Source organism: Sinocyclocheilus rhinocerous, unplaced genomic scaffold (genome assembly GCF_001515625.1).
Source record: "Sinocyclocheilus rhinocerous isolate Xijiao unplaced genomic scaffold, SAMN03320098_v1.1 scaffold857, whole genome shotgun sequence".
Lineage (NCBI taxonomy): Eukaryota > Metazoa > Chordata > Actinopteri > Cypriniformes > Cyprinidae > Sinocyclocheilus > Sinocyclocheilus rhinocerous.
Window position 1 is genome coordinate 583,832 of NW_015632715.1, and position 10,946 is coordinate 594,777.

At 35.7% G+C, this 10,946-nt stretch overlaps 2 long non-coding RNA genes across 2 annotated transcripts in view; one reads left to right on the forward strand and one right to left on the reverse strand.

Moving 5' to 3' along the window:
• The window catches only part of LOC107742775 (uncharacterized), a 124,173-nt gene that overhangs the window by 105,403 nt on the left and 7,824 nt on the right, over nt 1-10,946 (reverse strand). The window lies entirely within an intron of this gene.
• LOC107742776 (uncharacterized) overlaps nt 1-10,946 on the forward strand; it is an 18,331-nt gene that overhangs the window by 488 nt on the left and 6,897 nt on the right. The window contains exon 2 of the long non-coding RNA XR_001640340.1: nt 6,783-6,790. This is a non-coding gene — a long non-coding RNA (uncharacterized LOC107742776). The remainder of the gene's footprint in view (nt 1-6,782; nt 6,791-10,946) is intronic.

The following is a 10,946-nucleotide window of genomic DNA, read 5'->3' on the forward strand; positions in this document are numbered from 1 at the left end:
AATTTCACAAAGAAACGTACAGTATTTTGTCTAAGCAATAATAAAAGGACACATTTAATTGATAATTTGTCTTAAATCTCAGTTTGTTAAAAAAAAATCGTGAATCGAATCGAATCGTGAAATCAAAATCGTGAATCGAATCGAATCGTGAGTTGAGTGAATCGTTACATCCCTACATGTTGGTATTGGATTGTCTTTTGTGCTCCATACTGGTTTATAGGCTGAGTGTGAAACACTCAGATTTAAGTCAACTGTAGCTTGGTTAAGTCCCAGCCTCCATCCTCCTTGTTTAAAAACAAGCCATCTTTGTGTAGACCTGACCTTTAGTGCTTCTCTAAAGAACCAGCTATTTACATGACTGGCTTAACTGCATGTAATGGTGAGGGCTGTTCTGAGCAAATGCAAACAGCTCTGTGAAAGACTACCAATCCATCCCATAAAATGAAAATGTGCTCTTAAAATCCTTATGTGGAGTTTTCACATTCTGACATTTTAGAGAGTTACACGATAGAAAGCTTCAGGCCATTTGCTGTGGCATGTTCCAAGTTTAAGAACTTGGGAGTGTTTTTTATATCTTTGGGAAATTCATTCTGTAATGATTAACAATTAAAAAAAAAACATTTTAAGCTATATGGATGGTTTGTTTTATTTTTTCAAGCTACGGCATCTTATCATAAGAATATTCACCATCATACAAATGGTAATCTCTCATGAATACACACAAAAAGTAAACATTATGTCCTGAAGTTTTAAAAAAGAACCAATCGCCAACAACCCACTCCAGGCAAAGCAGTACAGACAAAGCTACTGTACCAACTTTCTCAGACAGCACTAAGAAATCTGTTCAGCTTGCCCTGGCCATAAAACAACAATAACCTCTTTATGATAAAATCAACCATGCTGCCAGCTGAATCTCTGCTTTCCCTTTCAGGCTGAATAAAAGTATAGGAAGAAGTGAGGGTCCTAAAGCAGAGAAAATTGAGTATTGGATGTGTGTGTGAATCAGATAAGAGAATGAGCAGGATAATTAAACTCACACTGAGGGGGAGTGCAGGAGAGGAGTGTGAGCAAGTGATGGGAGAGAGCAAGAGAACAACCGTGGCTTTCTCCTTGTGTAAACTCACACAAACTGTCAGACTGTCCACCTCCCAGTGCGATTGTCACTTTCTTGTTTTCCTCATGAATATTACACAAGAAAGAAGGAAAAAAGAAAGAAACATACACAAATGGCAGGTTAAAAGCTGTTTATAAGTCTCTCTTTCTGCTACGTCCACAGTGTTTTTATCAGACTGTCTGGAGAGTAGTAATTTTCACAAAGCTATGCTTGAAAGCTAAACACAGTAGATGTTAAGCAATTAAGTTTACTGCATTGAAAGTAAATTTTTATTACTGTTTAACAGAATTATTATGAGCAAATGAGTAAAAGTGATTGCCAGTGTGATGTTGCTTTTATACAACAGTTCATTAAACAAGATGTTATTGAGTAACTTATATTTTGGACACAAATAGTGTCAATTTTGTGTATTTTTAGTGTACACTGTAAAAAATGACCGTGAATTTAATGGTAAAAGACTGTAAAAATGCTACAGTAAAAACCTGTTAAATGGTTAACTGTAAATTCCCCTACTATATACGGTGAAAAACTGTATTGGACATTACATGTATTGGACATTAATTTTACAGTAGTATACCGTTTTTGGAAGTGGAAACCTTTGTACAGACCACAAAGGTTATTTCATTACATATTCCACACAAAGAATGTTATTGCTGCCAATTGTTTTTATCATGCTGATAATTTAGTTTAGTTATTTTATTTAGTTAATATTATCATCTAACATTTAAAATTGGAAATAAATTTTTTAACAATCAACTCTTTCAATTGTGACTTTTATAAACCAGTTGAATGAATGTGATTGAAAATGTGAATTATTTCAAATAAATTTACATTCTTAATTGGCACTACAGCATATACACAGGTATCAAAGAGAAAGACTTGGATGCAATTAGTTAGTTAATGTAATAACTAACATGAACAACACATTTATTACAGTATATATTCATATTTGTTAATGTTAGTTAATGAAAATACAGTTGTTCACTGTTAGTTCATGTTAATTCACAGTGCATTAACTAATGTTAACAAGCGCAACTTTTGATTTTAATAATGCATTAGTAAATGTTGACATTAACATCAACTAATATTAATAAATGCTGTAGAAGTATTGTTCATTCTTAGTTTATGTTAACTAAAGTAGTTAACTAATGTTACCTAATAAACCTTACTGTAAATTGTTATAATTCTCATAATATACATTACTATACAAAATGCACAAGTACATAATATACAGAATATGTTTAAAATCCATATGTTTTAAACGATGCAATGATTCTTTGAACAGTTCATGTTGCAGTATAAGTAGCAAAACAGTGAATGAGTATGTTATGTAATGTAATGAAATATCAGTCTTTGCAGGGATACTCCACCCAAAAAATTAAAATTCTCATTAACCTTCATGCCATTCCAGATGTACTATATATGACTCTCTTTCTTCACATAAACACTAAAAAAGATTTTTAAGAAAATAATCCATCCACATGAATTCATATAACACAAGTGGATTGTAACCCATGCACATATAAGAGTTGATTGGAAGTGATTGTTAATAATCAAAACAGTCTAATTATTGGTGTTTTTTAATCTATTGTTTTCACTTCAAAAGACACTGATTCAACCACTGGGGTCAGATGGATTACTGTCACAGTCGCTGTGTGTGGTTTTTAAAGCATCTTTAGAACTCACAGAGATTGATTATTTTCCTAAAAATCTTAATTTGTGTTTACCTGTAGAAAGAAAGTAATAAGCATCTAGGACACCATGAGGGTGAGTAAAAGATGAGAGAACTTTTATTTTTGGGTGAACTATCCCCTTAAAGGAACACAATTTTTGAAAATAGGCTCATTGCGCCTGCTGCACCTATGGAAAGCAAAGTTCCTTGATTATTACGCCGGAATGAGAGTATAGTTCCTAGCCATATCGGCCTAGAAAATCGCAACTTTTCATTTTCCGTCGGTCTTAGTACACGATGTAACTACAGAAGAGTCCAGTTTTAAATAGGAAAAATATTGAAACTCTTTGGTCATTTTTGAGCGAGATGCTAACGGTCTAATCAGATTCAATGATCTATGCTAAGCTGCAGCTAAAAGTGCTACCGCCAGACCCGGAGATCAGCTGAATGGATTCGAAAACGGTAAAACTCAACTATTTAACTCTAGGGGAGTTGGAAAATGAGCCTATTTTCAAAAATAGTGGCGTGTTCCTTTAACAATCATATGCTGCTGGTATGCTAATCCAAGATCAGCATAGACTAATATGAATAAAGTGCAACATCTTGTGTACTTGTGAATTGTGTTTGTTTAATTTCTCCACAGAAATTAATATATTTGCATAATATCAGGTGTCTGAAGATCAGGATCCCAGTCATTCAAAGATGAGTCTGAAAAAAATAAGATTCTTGTCTAACGGGGGCAATGGATCTCTGGTACTACCATTATATCCTCTGGGTCAGCATCAGAATTTTGTTTAAGGTAAAGTTGTGTTATATGTGGTAAGATGTATTATAGTATAACAATACAAACTGCTTTGAACTCCCACATGACAAATTTCACACTTAAAATATTTGAAACAAATTAATAAATAATAAATGTGTATATATATATATATATATATATATACATATTAGGGCTGAAACGATTCCTCGAATACCTCGAGTAACTCGAATACAAAAAATCATAGAGGCAAATTATTTGCCTTGAGGCTTCGTTTAGTCCATTTACTGTAACTACACACGGAACAAAGTGTTTCCCCACGGACCATTAATACTGATGCACAACCCGATAAACGCTGGACCAGACCATAGACTGTATAAAAACAGGGACCAGACCTAAAAAAAAAAAGCTCTGGACATATTTAAGACCGTAAATCAATATGATGGCTAGTTATGATGTCCCTATGTTAGCTATGTTTTGTGAAAGACTAAACGCCATTGTGCATAAAAATACCACAGAAAGAAAGTTAGTCAATGTCACACGAAGAGTGCCACCTCTAAAATCAGCATGATTACAAATGTGATTCTATTCAACAGTTCAATAAACAATGTATTATGTTTTGCATTTGGACATATATTTAGGCATTATTAAAGACTACTTTTTGTAAAAGTTTTTGTCAAATGCAGTGGTTGACAGCGTTCTTGTAAAATTGAATTGGTCATTGTCAGATACAGTACATTTAGTACTGTACAGTACTCTGGGGGGAAATATGATCTAATCAAAGCAAACATGATCTAATTGAAGACTGTAACTGTATGTTAATAACCAGTTCCTGTAATGATTGGACTAAAGCAAGACAACTTACTGCGAGTATCCAGTATCCTGATAGCGACGATGATTGATGATAATATCATTCATCTGTGCTATTTCTGAAATCATCTCAACAATGTATTGTAGCAGCAGATAAATGCCGATAAATATCTTCACTTCCAGGTCAAGAAGCTGTCAATCATAAACTCAGTAGCCAATGAGAACACCGCTGCTAGCCCCACCCCCACGAGAGATTTGTGCCAGAATGATGAACAAAAACTCAGGGAGCGTAAATGAAAATTATGGAGGTGCATTTGTATGATGGCCGAGAGAGCTCAACGTGCTGCAAATGAAAAAAACACATGCAAATAGGAAAAAAAACACCTGCAAATTAAGAAAACATCTTCATCAATTTGACAACACACGGGCTGCAAATTCTCACAACACAAACAAACAAATACAAAAACGCACTGCAAAGACTCACAACACAACCAAATACAGAAACGCGCTGCCAATTCTCACAACACAACCAAATACAGAAACGCGCTGCCAAATCTCACAACACAACCAAATACAGAAACACTCTGCAAATTCTCACAACACAACCAAATACAGAAATGCGCTGCAAATTTGCGCGTGTTGTCAAACTGATGATGTTTTCTTAATGTGCAGGTGTTTTTTCTATTTGCGTGTGTTTTTACGTTGAGCTCTCTCGGCCACCATACATTTGTAAGTACAGATCAGCGAAAGAAAGAAGAGAAAACAGCAAAACATGCAGTGCATTAAAAACAAAGTCAAAGATTTTGCCTGCAATTTTATTCAGTTTATATTTTATTTTGACATTTTATTCAGTTTCAATTTATATTTTCGATTAGTTTATTGAAAAGTTATTTTCATTTTTTATTGACACAAAAGTAATTCCATAAGAAAGGAAGCCAAAGCATAATCAAAAACTCGGCAACATACAATTGTGTTTTTGTTCTGAATTAATCAGTGTTTTTGAACAAATTGATTGAGTTAATGATTCACAATGCTTATAATGACAGGCACTTGTTTCATTTCTGAAACAAACAGACTGAATAAGATTTGCATAATATCCACCATAAATCATATTCAAGATCTCGAATATTTACATTTACATTTACATTTAGTCATTTAGCAGACGCTTTAGCAGTGGGGGAAATAATTGGATGATCTGAGGCACTGTCTGATGGCAAGAGAAAGAGAGAGCTGTCTGAAAGGACAGCTTTCTGCCGCTCTGTAGGGAATTATCTATAAAGCGTTTATATTTATTCTTACTTTCTTTCTCTGAGCACAGATAAACAGAGTTTTCTGTGACTCATGTGTCAAGGCCGTGAAAGAGAGCCATGATTAATGTTCTCTGCTCCTTTTTCAGGCACTATTATACCTCCCCCTCCCCATCACACACACACATATCCTCAAGACTCTTTCTTTACAGCCCACATAGAGTACATTGATTGTGTTTAATATGCTGTAATTCTCATTTCTTAATATAGACACAATGTCAGATGATTGGAGCTCGCCATGGTAGAGGTTAAATTGAGATAGTAGAATTACCAGCAAGCAATAATGTTGGCAATATTCATATTACTGTAAGCTTTATTATCGAAAACAGTGTGGTAATTTCATAACTTAAATGGCAGCCTGCTTTCAAAGCCATTTTAGGTTTCTGGTCATGTCTTTTTAAAACATTACGAACTGAGATAATCAATCCCTTTAGCTGATGTGTGAATATGAATTCATTTTTCTAATTTATAAAATTTGCTGACTGGAAACAGAACTAAAGGCTGTTTCTAATACAAAAATAACAATAATACGGTAGCTCATTCTTAAGTTTTTTGAAGCAATTGTATCATCCTTCTTTAAATAGGCTCTGCATAAGTCATAAAGGCTAAGCAAACCTTATCTGTGAATAAAAGCTTTGGTAATTGAGTTTTATCTTTATCAAACACGCAGCCCAAAAACATTAGCCTTACATTCAAAATATGCCTATTTCATGCCACACTGCACCTTATCAGTTCAGTTTTAACATAAGAAAGATCTTATCAGCTGAAAAACACCTGTTCTAAACTGCTATCTAGGACACATCAACAACACGGCTAATTAAAGTGTTATTTGAATGCTCTTTTTCTGCAGCAGTTAGTGTAAAATACATCTGCACACAGTTACCAGGAAGTTGGAACATAGCCAACATCTCTCTCTCTTTTTTTTTTTTGTCTTGTACAAAATATATCAGTGATGCCATATCAAATCTATACAGACAGACATCAAGCATTATTATAAGATTAGGAAAAAAGTAGCTTTTAGAATGAGAAACAGACCGTGGTGTACTTGAGACAGAAATTCTATAATAAAAGTGTTTTATATTGTGTTCGCCTACAGCTGGCAACATTAAAGGTGTGGAGGTAGAGAGGTTTCATTCGCCGCTATGCACAGGATTTTATTGTTGTGCGAGATCTAAATCATGTTGTGCCAACATTTCACATTGTTGCATAGCAACAGCAGGATGAAATAACCCTAACGCTGTGGAAACGGGGCAATGTTTCACAGTGCATTTCTCTCCTCTGGATAAAGCAGCCCTGACGTCCCCTGAGAGGAAAAAGAAGGTAAAATCATGAGTAATGATCTAACAGCAAACAAAGACGGCTTTATAGCTTGGGCCAGATGGAAAATTCAATTTGGTGCAGATAAATAAATAACAGAATGCAATAATGTAAAACTGCACATAAAGCATGTGCACCTGGCACTGAGGGGAGCAGTCATTTAGGTAAAACCAATTGTTGATATGAAAATATTCATTTTGTGCTTTGCGCTACATCATGTTCAGCACGCTCAGTGTTGGTGTGTGTTAAAGTTCAAGTCAGAGGATAGAAAATCATAATCCCCCACTGAACCTTGCTTTTCAAATTCACAAAACCATAATTTACATTTACATGGCGACATGTACAACAGAATCATACATTAAACTCACATGTATGGCACATCAAAGAGCTATACTGTTTAGCAAAAACGACATAGCAGCATTTCAGTAGCACAGATATTTTCCATTACCATTAGTCAGCATGCTCCAGAATCATAGACAACGGAATATACAATCTCCTAAATAACGCATACTTAAAAAAAATAAAAATGTTGTTTCTAACATATACATTACGACACAGTATGCCGCTGTATAGGCCTACTGATTTCATAACTATCAAAGACCATTAGGAGTCTCTTGTGTCAGGTATGTGTGAGATTGATGTCTACGAAGTGTTTCAAATACAGTTTTATTTTGGGCAGTTGGGGTATTAAGAGGTTTTAAAGTGCTCCTATTATGCCATTTCCAATATTGCCTTTCATGCAGTGTGTAATGTAGCTGTATGTGAATGTAAACAATCTGCAAATTTGTAAAGCTGAAAGTGCACGATAAATAAAGTTATTAGTCTCCCAAAATAAAGAATCGACTCTGAACAGCTGAAACAAGTCATTAGTAATTCGAATCCCACTTCCGTGACGGCTACATGTCAGGGGGTAACACATTTGCATAATGCGCGCCTATGTTCTACGTTGGCCGGCCGCGAACAACTTGACCCCGCCCACAAACACGTCATTCTACTGAAGACTGCTTCTCTAATCTCGGTGAGTTGGGTGGCGCAAGATGGCGCAGAGAGAAGACGTGCTTTAATTAGCTCTGCTTTGCCAACTTTTATTTTGATCGTGAAAAAGTAGTTATTTGTTCTTTATAAAAACTCAGTTTTCTGTCGTTCAACTTAAGTTAGTTGTTTATATGATACTTGGTTGACTTGTGGTGGAAACATGTCTTTAAAGCAAAAAAGAAAAGGATCGAACACAGGTGCTAACGCTCTTGCTACTACCAATGTCTTAATGGACGCTTGTCATGATTATGTGGAACAGTTGATTACGGTCAATGACGAAGACTTCCATAAATTGCCAGTTACTCCTAGGGAATCCCCTGCTCCGAAAAGAGAAAGAAGAAAAGAAATCACTATGGATGGTGACAATATCATCACCACGCTCTCCCAGCTAATTAACGATCGGGCAGACGGAATTGAAAAAAAGTTGGGTGCTAGATTGGACGAATTGGAGAAAAAAATTGAATCAAGTTGTGCTGAAGTTGTTATGCTTAAAGAAAACGTGTCCTGCATGGAACAAAAGTTACAGAAGTATACTACTTCGGTCGATCAGATCGAAAAGCGTGTGTACGATTTGGAAGCGTACTCTAGGCGATGGAACCTCAAATTATATGGAGTTCGCGAGACCGAGGCAGAGGACGTCCGGAGGGAAGTCATAAAGATCTGCCAAGCTTTGTTACCAGAGGAGAAATCTAGGCTTGTGGATGGCATAGAGGCAGTACATCGCCTGGGTCCCAAGAGGAAGGAGCAGAAGGATTCCAGAGTGATCATCATGAAGTTCATCACTCGTGCACTTCGTGACGCAGTTTGGAAAGCAGCCAAAAAATCATAATTTCTGCAAGAAAACAAGCTTCGATTCACTGAAGACCTGTGTAAAACTGATCGCGAAAAGAGACAGCTGTTATGGCCCATGATTGATAGCGCACGCAAGGCTGGTAAGAAAGCGTACTTCGTGGGTGGCCGAGCTTTTATTGAAGGGAGGGAGGTGTATCCCCCTTCAGTGGCGATGTCTGACTAATTTGAACGGTGGATTAACAAAATGGTATGAAGCCATGACTGTTTGTTGTGAAATTTGCTTCTTGTAAGTATTGATTTTTGGGTCTTTCTGTATTATGTATTTATTTTTCACAGTTTATTTTGTTTGTTGGCTAAGTAGCCTAAAATATTGTTCAGCTGACTGAAGCAGCTTTTGTTCTAGGTTGGTTGTTGACATGTCGTTATCTTTTGTTTCCCTAAATGCCAGGGGGCTGAGATGCAGTTATTAGGAACCGTAAAAATGGCATAATAGGGGCAGTTTAATTACTATTCAAAATAATTTTTTTCAAGCACCAGGTGAAAATTTTTAAGTCTAATCACTTTAAAATAAAAAATAAAAAATATATCACGTATCTCCTCAATAATATATGAAATCTGAGGTACTACTCATGTCTGTAGCATAAATGGTGTGGGACATTTCATGGTTTTTGCTGTTTTGTCGATACCTGGTAAAATCTGTTCTCCCTCCCTGGTCATCTCACTACATCTGTCACACCCTGGTGTAGCAGCATCTTTTTTGGAATTTTTCTGGATTGTAGTTTCCAGAAGCAAATGGTGGGAGATTATGTAGACCAATGCACTGTGAGGTGCAGGGTCAGCGCTGAGAGTTGGTACTAGGACATCACAGGTCTGTAATTGGGCTTTAGGTCAGTGTTACCTGACTGTATTACAGCCTGAGGTGATTTTTGCACATGGTGTTGAATTTGTCACATCTGTCTAACCAGAGCTTAATAAGGTTGCTGGGAAATGGTGAGGTGAGTTATTATTTCAGCTACAGAAAGCTGTCACATAATGTTGATAAAGCCACATTGAATCAAAAAAAAGCAGCCATAAAAATGTAGAGTAAAAAGAAAAGCCATATACAGTACTGCAAACAATAAAAATAAATAAATAAATACATACACACATATATATATTATTTTAGAGTTCCATGTTTAAACATAAAAAATAGGTCTTCTTATCTTGCACAATTTTGCTTCTCAGACAAATGTATCTTCTTTAAGTATTTTTACTGGAAAGCTACAAAAAAAAAAAATTTATTAGAATTTTTTTTCCAGTTTTACAGGGAGCACTTAAAAACCCATATATGAAATGTGCTTTCATGCTCACTTCTACTACTGTCTGAGAAAGTCTTCGAATCCTTTCATGCCTCATTTTTTTAGATGGCACGTTTCCTGACTACTTTTTTCCATGCTTTAGTGAGTGTGAAGGCTTGAAACTCAGGTGCAGGCTAAATATTTGAATTCTGGCCTTCAAAGAAAGAACAGCATGGGAGAAAATCTATATGGATGTAGTTTGTTTTATCTATGTGAGATCCAAACCCTAGAAGTAAATTGTATAAAACACTTGACAATAATGGATGCCCTGTCTAACTTCAACCTCAGAGGGTGAGAGTAATTGGCACACAGGCATATTTCATCATGATTTGACATAAATCATCATCACCTCCAGGTTGTTTATAAACTCTACCCTAGATAATCTGTAGATCAGTCCACAGGGTGTTGCACTTCACTGGACATTCATTTTTTCTTTAGGGTATGTTTTAATTAGAGAATATCACACAAACACAACTTTTGCACTATAAAGATACAACAGTTCAACAAATAAGAATTGTGTAACTTACATTTTAGACTTGTTATTGCCAGTTACCTTGTGTATTTTTGCTCTGCCAACAAAAATAGTCTTAATGAGGCCACTACAAAAATCAATCAAATCAGTGCAAAACAAAAATAGCTCAAATACCTAAAACACATATTTTACAGTCACTGAGTTATACACAATTTCAACTTGAAATCAGTTTTTTTTTTTAAATGACTGGTAGTAATCATAAACACAGTCAATATGTCAAACCTTTAACCAGTGGGGGGGGGGGGGGATAATCAGCACGCGGCAACAATT